The following is a 6,805-nucleotide window of genomic DNA, read 5'->3' on the forward strand; positions in this document are numbered from 1 at the left end:
TTCACCACTCACAAAGCTTTCCCCCTACAGGGTGGGGACCAGGGGCTCGAACCTGGGTCCTTGCACATTGTAACAAGTGTGTTTAACCAGGTGCACCACCACCTGGCCCCTTCTCTTCTCTTCTTTTTTTTATTTTTTAGTATTTATTTATTATTCCCTTTTGTTGCCCTTATGGTTTTATAGTTGTAGTTATTATTGATGTCGATGTTGTTGGACAGGACAGAGAGAAATGGAGAGAGGAGGGCAAGACAGAGAGAAGTAGAGAAAGATAGACACCCGCAGACCTGCTTCACCACTTGTGAAGCGACTCCCCTGCAGGTGGGGCGCCGGGGGCTTGAACTGGGATCCTTACGAGGTCCTTGCGCTTTGTGCGCCACTTGCGCTTAACCTGCTGCACTACCGCCCGACTCCCCGCCCCTTCTCTTCTTTTCTAACTCACAACTACACCTATCACTACTTCTGAATGTCCTTTCTTTATTGCTCTTCTCTTTCTGGGTCCTGACGGAGATGGAGTTCAGAGCCCTCTGGTCATCTTCCCCTAACATTTCTTCCCCTCTGGGAGTATGGACCAAAGCTCTCTATGGGGTACAGAGGGTGGGAGTTTTGGCTTCTGCAGTTGCTTCTCTGATGGACATGGACATTGGCAGGGTGGATCCATAGTCCCAGCCTGTTTCTGTCTTTCCCCAGTGGGGTAGGGCTCTGCAGAGGGGAGATTTAGTGGGAAGTTGCAGAGATTATAAGCAGAGTAGTTTGACAAGATGATATTTATATTATGAATGGATCCTTTTGATCCTGCTAAAACCAATAGCAACATGAAGGCAAGTGGCCACAGGCAGAATACTTAGTGAGATCTTAGCAGTGTACTGCAATGTGTGTGTGTGTGTGTGTTCACAGGCGCAAGCACGCACGCGCATTAGTTTGGAAACCTGACAAGGAACCTCTGGGATTCCTTGCACACTGCCTGCAGGTGCAGTCACTGAGGCTCATACGGTTTGCTGACTTGACCAAAATCATCATGAGGCTGGGAATCCCAATAAAGAGTCAAGAGGAGAGCAAGGCATCACTTCCAGTGTCTCTTGGCCGTTTTGTGAAACTGGCCACAAGCTCAGATCATTTGCACACTGGAAGATTTCATAGGCACAATCTAGGGGCCAGGTAGTGGCACAGCCTATTGAGTACACACATTACATACACAAGGACACAGGTTCAATCCCCCATTCCTAACTGCAGGGGGAAGCTTCACAAGTGGTGAAGCAGGCTCGCAGTTTTCGCTCTTCTTCCCCTTCTTCTCCTTCTCCTCTTCCTCCTCCTTTTTCTTCCAAGGTTATTGCTGGGGCTTAGTGCCAGCACTATGAATCCACTGCTCCCGGGGGCCATTTTTTCCATTGGATAGACAGAGAGAAATTGAAAGAGGAGGGGAGATAAAGATAGAGATAGAGATAGAGAGAGAACTTCTTCACCTCTTGTGAAGCTTCCCCTCTGCAGGTGGGGAGCCAGGGCTTGAACCCAGATTCTTGTGTAGATCTGTAAATTTAGTACTATGTGAGCTTAACCAGGTGTGCCACCGTCCAGCCCTATGTCTCTCTCCTTCTTTATCTTCCCCTCACTTCTGAATTTCTCTCTGTCCTAGTAAATTGTTGTTAAAATTCAGGGGTTCCAGCAGGCCGGGCTAGCGTCGCGGCGGTAGACAGAGACTTGCGGACACAAGGCTGGGCAGGGAAGCTGTATTTCTTTATTCAGAAACAAGGATTCATAAACTAACCCAAACTAATCATCAAACAGAACTCTCTTGCATCTTTCTCACATGGTGGTGCCAAGAGCTCTGGAACTCTGGAACTCTGGAACTCTCTCAGGGTTCCTTGGGGCGGGGACAAATGGGCGGCGAAACTAGCAGGACTGAACTAATTTTCTTGGCAGGGGGAGAGCTAGAACAACCCAATGTAAAGCATACAACAGTAAATAAATAAACTGATTAAGAAAAAAAAAAACCACTTTAACCCAACTCCTTGCTTCCCACTCCCCCGCTCTCGCCCCCCCCCCCCCAGGTGAAAGGTCTCTGAGCTTCTTAGAAGTGATTTGAAAAAATAGAGACATTGTTTACACTGACTGGGGCCAAGGTAATGGCAGAGGCTGTGATTTAAGTCCTGTTCTGGGAAATCCTTTGTAAATCATGAGTCCTTTTGTAAAGCAAATAACCCACTGTCCAGTGTAGGTGTGGGGAAGATGCCCTTTCTCTAACACCAGGTAAATCTACATAAAGCCAAGTGTCAGAGGATGTTGCTTTTATTCAGGGAGGGGAGTTGGCTTGGAGGCAGGGGAGAGAGGTGGGGAGGGAGTCTGCAGGAGGCGCCTAGGGGTGGGGTCCCTGACTTTATGCCAGCATCTAGGAGGACCCTGTGTTCTATCCACATCTTTGCACACTTACAGAGCCCACATCTAGGCATCCCTGTGCAGCTCTGGAACCCTCTTTGTGAATTCATAGCTTCCCTACCAGCTGGTTCAGGGGATCTCCTGTCAATCATAGGCATCAGCTGCCTGGGAGGTGGGGCAGGATTGGGGCACGTGATTTGATCTGGCCAATCAGTTTCTCTCTGGATTTCCACCAGTGCAAAGTTTTCCTGTATTATGAACAGTAAAGAGTTAAACCCAGCTGGGGCTGCGGATGGTCGGTTAAGTCCACACGGAGAGAGGCTGTGTGGTAGTTAGTTCCTGCAGAAGTAGCCAGGGAGGGGGCTCAGCAGCCAGCATGCAGGACTTGCCTGGCAGAGGTCCTGAGTTCTGATCTCAGTGGTGATCTGCTCCTGTTCTCTCCCTCTCCCTCTCCCTCTCCCTCTCCCTCTCCCTCTCCCTCTCCCTCTCCCTCTCCCTCTCCCTCTCCCTCTCCCTCTCCCTCTCCCTCTCCCTCTCCCTCTTCTCCCTCTCCCTCTCCCTCTCCCTCTCCCTCTCCCTCTTCCTCTCCCTCTCCCTCTTCCTCTCTCTCCCTCCCTCTCCGTCTCCATTGTGCTCTCTCTCTCTCTCTCTTGCCTCCAGGGTTATCCCTGGTACCAGCACTATGAATCCACTGCCCCTGGTGGCCATGTTTCCATTTTCTAGGCTAGGACAGGGAGAAATTGAGACATGCAGACGTGTTTCACAACTTTTTAAAAAATATATTATTTTCTCTTTTGTTGTCCTTTATTGTTGTTAGTTATTATTGATGTCATCGTTCTTAGATAGGACAGAGAGAAATGGAGAGAGGATGGGATGACAGGGGGGGAGAGAAAGATAGACACCTGCAGACCTGCTTCACTGCCTGTGAAGTGACTCCCTTGCAGGTGGGGAGCAAGGGGCTCAAACCAGTCCGGTCCTTGGCGCTGGTCCTTGCGCTTGCTTCACAGCTTTTTAAGTGTCCCCCTGCAGGTACGGAAGGGGGAAATGGGTTTCAAACCCAGGTTCTTGTGAGGTCTTTGTGCTTAGTATTATGTACGCTTAACTGGGTGCCCCACTGCCCACCTCCCCCTCCCCTGCCCCTCCCCTCCCCCTTCCCCTCTCCCTCTCCCTCTCCCTCTCTCATTCTCTCATTCTCTCTCTCTTTCTCATAAAACAAATATTTTTTAAAAATTCAGGAAAGGTTAGAGAGAGCGAGCGAGAGAGAGCTCATTGTGTAGGGTCATAACTCAGGTTTTAATTCTAGCATCACCATAGCTGCTGTGTAGTTTCCCCCTTTCTGTCTTTCTTTCTCTTGCTCAGTCTGTCTGAATGAAAAAGTCAGCCAGAACGTGGTAACATCACACATGTGCAGGGCCCCAGCTACAACACACACACACACACACACACACACACACACACACACACACACACACACACACTGCGAAAGAGTTCCATGCAGAAGCAAATAGAACCAACCAATTGAGTATAATTACAGCAGAGTTCAGTCATACCTAGACTTGGAAACACCCCAAATGATATATTCTGTTATTAGCAAAGCACTTCACGAGAGAAGAGCTATAATTCTTTGTGTTGTAAATAATATTTTATCTGTTCCGCAAGCCCTTGGAAATTACTAGGCTTTAATGACCAAGTTTACATCATCCATTATTTGTCTGTGAGGAGAACCTTGCTGGTTTCTTCTTTGTAATTCTTTATATTTCTTCTCGGTTGGTTCATCTTTAATTGCTTTAGATTTGAGGTGGGAGAATATTGAGATCATTCAATTGTCCTTATGAGGCCATATTTATTCTTTTTCAGGGACAAATACATTGTATATTTTCATGCTTATTAATTTTTGATTGTAGAAAACATTGTATTAGGCAAGCTGTGTGGTGAATACATTTAGATTCATTACTTAAACAAATTCCATCACACGTGTTATTAACAATCTGATGATTTTCATTATTATGTCACTAAAGATAGTGCTGGATTTTAGTTTCTTCTGTTTCCAAATCCTGTTGAGGATTAGCAAAAGCCTTTCTCTGTGTTATTGCAAAGATAAGCAATGAGAAAGGCAAGTGGATTCTTATTTGTTTATTTATTTATTTATTTTCATTTTCTGGTAGGGAGGTGGTGATTTTATTGCAGAGTTGCAGGAATCTATATCCTGCTTGCACTATCAATATGTCAATAGATAATATGGATATTACAGGTTCCCACAAGAACCAGGACGGATAAGCACCGTTATCAGCTCATGGTGTGAGAGAGTGCTTACAAGTTGTTATACTATCACCATCCACCTCGGAAGGGACTCTTCTGCCTTCCATTAGATGCTACGATTTGTTTATATTGGACTGAACATCAGTATTAACATCTATAACTGAAAACCATCTCTGCCCATTGGCATCTGTATTAATTAAACACACGCCAGATATAAAGTTACTTATGGGGTGGGTGGGCGGTGATGCACCCGGTTAAGCACACATAGTACTAAGCACAAGGACCCATGCAAGGAACCATGTACAAGACCCCAGCACCCCACCTGAAGTTAGAGAATGCTACAGAGGTCTCTCTCTCTCTCTCTCTCTCTCTCCCTCTCTCCCTCTCTCCCTCTCTCTCCCTCCCTCCCTCTCCCATTATCTCCCCCTCCTCTCTCAATTTCTCTCTGTCCTTTGGAATAAGATGGAAAAAAATGGCTGCCTGGAGCAGTGGATTCCTAGTGCCAGCACTTAGCTCCAGGGATAACCCTGGAGGCAGAAAAAAATTTTATTTACAGGTTGGGGCAAGATATAATCATAGTTACCAGATTTGCATGTCTAAGACCCCAGAGGGCTTAGGTTTAATTCCTGGAGGCTGTGTGTGCCAGAGCTGAACAGTGCTCTCTTCTCTCATAAAAACAGATGAAAGGGACACTTTACTTAAAATTTCAATGGCTTGATGTTGCATTTGTTCTCTCTCTCCTTTGATATTATTGCCATTGAGATTTTACCTTTTTAAACATTTTAACTTTGTTTAGGATAGAGAGAAATGGAGAGGGAGTGGGAGATAGAGAAGGAGAGGGAAAAAGAGACACCTGCAGCCCTGCTTCACCACACATGAAGCTTCCCCCCTGCAGGTGGGGACCATGGACTTGAACCCTGGTCCTTCCTCAAGCACTATAATGTGTGCGCTTACCCAGGTGGCCACCACCTGGCCCCCTTGGGATCCATCCTGAAGATGGCCAGCATGGACTTTTACCCTTTTCCTCTTCTTCTTCTTCTTCTTTTTTTTTTTTTTTTTTTGTATTTTCTTTATTGCAGAGACAGAGAAGTTGAGAAGAAAGTGAGAGAGAGAGTCACAGCACTGCTTCCCCATTCAGGAAGCTCACCTCATGCAGTTGGGGACCTAGGGCTTGATGCTTGGGCCCTGGTGCTTGGTAGCATGTTCTCTCGACCATGTGCACCACTATGGCTCTCCAGTACAAACTATTATCCGATGACAACAAAGTATCTTCTTCAGCAGGTTTGCAGCCATTGAGTTTGTTATTAATGTTGTTGTTGTGTTTGGGGGATATAGGCAGCTAGGAAGTCAACGGCTTGCCTCTTCTGGCTTCCTGTAAACTTAGGGTTTTCTAATAACACACCTCTCATGAACCCAGGACCTGGGGTCAAGCCCCTGGTCCTCGCTGCAGGGGGGAAGTTTCACAAGTGATGTAGCAGGGCTTCAGGTGTCTCTGTCTCTTCCATCTCTGTTTTCCCTTCTCTCTCAATTGCTCTCTGTGTCAACCCAATAATAAATAATATTAAATATATTGATATTGAATGAATTATTCATGAATGAATGAACTCCTGGTTGGGAGAATAAATGACTGGGTGGAAGAGTAAATTATTGGATGAATGAATGAATTACTGAATGGAGGAATGAGTTACTGATTGAATGAATGAATGACTAGATGAAGATTGAATAAATTATTGAATGAATGAGTGGATAAATGACTGGGTAGAAGAATGACTGGATGAGCGAGTGCATTACTGATTGGAGAAATGAATGAATGAATTATTAGACGAAGCTTGGATTAATTATTGGGTGAGTGAATGAACTACTGGGTGGAAAAATGAATTACTGAATGAGTGAGTGGGTGGAAGACTGAGTATGTGAGTCACTACATGAATGAATGAATGATTTGGATGGATGGATTATAGGGTGAATGAGTGCTGGGTTGCCGGATGAATGAGCCAATGACGACTGATGGGAGCACGCCTAAGACACGGGCAGGTGCACGCAGGGGAGCTCCTCACAGCAGACCACCTGACATCCTCCCTGCCCAGCCCCACCCAGGTGCAGGAAGGCCCGGAGGTGTCTCCTTGTCGCCTCCCACTGCACACAGGGAGCGTGCCCATCCAGATCTGAGCGTGAC

The sequence above is a fragment of the Erinaceus europaeus genome, chromosome 21, assembly GCF_950295315.1.
Source record: "Erinaceus europaeus chromosome 21, mEriEur2.1, whole genome shotgun sequence".
NCBI classification, from domain to species: domain Eukaryota; kingdom Metazoa; phylum Chordata; class Mammalia; order Eulipotyphla; family Erinaceidae; genus Erinaceus; species Erinaceus europaeus.